This window comes from Microtus ochrogaster (assembly GCF_000317375.1).
Source record: "Microtus ochrogaster isolate Prairie Vole_2 chromosome 14 unlocalized genomic scaffold, MicOch1.0 chr14_random_1, whole genome shotgun sequence".
Taxonomy (NCBI): Eukaryota; Metazoa; Chordata; class Mammalia; order Rodentia; family Cricetidae; genus Microtus; species Microtus ochrogaster.
In genome coordinates, this window is record NW_004949096.1 from 27,490,896 (window position 1) to 27,493,225 (window position 2,330).

Here is a 2,330-nt window from a genome sequence, read left to right on the forward strand (position 1 = left end):
AGCTGGATGCAGAGGAAGCTGGATGTGCAGAAGGGGAGGTAAAAGCCACGAGCCACGTGGCAGCACATAGATGAAAATAAGTGGCTTAATTTAAGTTATAAAAGCTAGTGGGACAAGCCTAAGTTAAGGTCAAACTTTCATAATTAATAAGAAATCTCCGTGTCATGATTTGGGAGTTGGAGGTACAGAGAAAGACCCATCACAAGAGAATACACAGGGATACACAGGACAGTCTAAAACATTGGGACCCCCCCTTTTTTCCTGTGCTTTCTTTTTCCTGTTGACACAGGGTCTCAACTCATTGCTTAAACTGGTCTCAGACTCAAGGGATCTTCCTGCCTCACCTTCCTGAGACGTGAACCCAGAGCCTCACATCCACCAGACAAGTGCTCTACCGTTGAGCTCCTCACAGTCCTCTAGCCTGGGAGAGATCTGCATCTCATGGAGGATCACTGTCCCTTCTTTCTTTCATGCAGCACAAACAGCCCCTTTTCTTTCATTACTTATCAACTGCTACATATCTTAACTAATAATAGCAGATACACCCGTTAAAATGGTTTCAAACCAATATCCCTGAAAGCTTTGATTTTCTTTCTCCCTTCCCTCCCTCTCTCCCTCCCTCCCTCCCTTCCTCTCTCCCTCCCTCCCTCCCTCCTTCCTTCCTTCCTTCCTTCCTTCCTTCCTTCCGACAAGGTTTCTCTGTGTGACAGTCCTGGCTGTCCTGGAACTCACTCTGTAGACCAGGCTGGCCTTGAATCTGCCTGGCTCTGCTTCCCGAGTACTGAGATTAAAAGCGTGCATCACCACAGTCCAGTCAGTATTTATTTTCTTAGACAGGGTTTGGCCACCCTATGTGTATAAGGTGAACTCTTAGAGATTCACTTGCTTCTCCCTACATAGTGTGGGATTAAAAGTGTTTGCCATCACACCCAGCTAGCCATATCATTTTAATACATACCAAAATTTCATCTTGTTGCCTCCTGAGTGCTGGGATTAAAGATGTGCGCCACCACTGCCTGGCTCAGAGGATCAAATTTACAGAGCTGACCTTGAAGATTGATCTGTGGTCCACATTCAAGTTCTATCCCTGAAAACTATAAGCTGGGAGAGGATCTTTAAGACACTAGCTGCTGTAGCCCAGTAGCTCCAGCATTTCAGAGGTGTTACGCAACTGGAGACTATTTATCACGGAACAGTTTAGAGCTAACATTCCTAGGCAGTGGAACTGTTGTCCTCTTTCTGGTAGTCGAGGCTCCGCAATTCTTCTATCACGTGACTCTGCCAAACTCTAAAGTCAGGCTATCCTCTGCAGCCAATTAGCACAGAGAACACTTGGGAAAGGCACGCCCATTTCTAACTGGGCCTGAAAGTGGGGCAGGATCGCTTCTATTCCATGCCATTAATACAAACTTATCACATGGGTTCCCTGAAATATACGGGAGCTGGAAATCCAGTTCCCAGGCGGGGAAGTCTCTCCCGAACAGCGTTATGCAAGAGGAGCATTGCAGGCCGGTGAACAGCTCTCCACTTCTGCTTCAATTTATAAATGGAAATTACTCCCATAAGGATGAATGCAAAGTATTGAGATGTGTTTCCATACTGTGCCATCAATACTATCCATTATCACAGCCCCCGAGTCATTAAAAAGCACTAACAAAACAAAGACTATAGCTTAGGTAGAGTGTGTGCCTAGCCCACGTGAGGCTTTAGTTCAATTCCCAGCACACACACACACACAAAAACCCACACGCACACAAATTATTATATTATTACATAATATATAATATAACAAAAGACAAGGCACTGGTGGGGGGGGTTCAATCAGTCAAGTACTTGCCTTTAAAAGGTGGGGACCTGAACTTGGATCCCCAGAACTCACATGAAAAGATGTCCATGCTTGTAAACCCAAAATGCGCAAGATTGGCGGAAAAAACAAGAGACTCTCTACAATTGTTGACCAGCTAGCCTAGCCTACTTGACAAAGTTCCAGGCCAATAAGCAATCCTGTCTCAAACAAAAGGTGGGAGGCACCTGCAGGGTTGAGTGTGCTGTCTCCGTTGTCTGGCATTTTAATGCTTGGTCCCCAGTTAGCACTATTAGCACTATTTGTGGATTAGAACCTGAGGCCTTGTTGGAGAGAGTATCTCTGGAGGAAGGCCTTTCTAGTTTGCTCCCTGTTTCCTAATTGCCTTTCAAGACATGAACCCTCAGCTTTCTGCTCCTACTGCCATATTTTTTCCTTGCTGCCATGACTCACTGACATGATGGATTATCCCCGTGGAACTAACACTCTCTCTCTCTCTCTCTCTCTCTCTCTCTCTCTCTCTCTC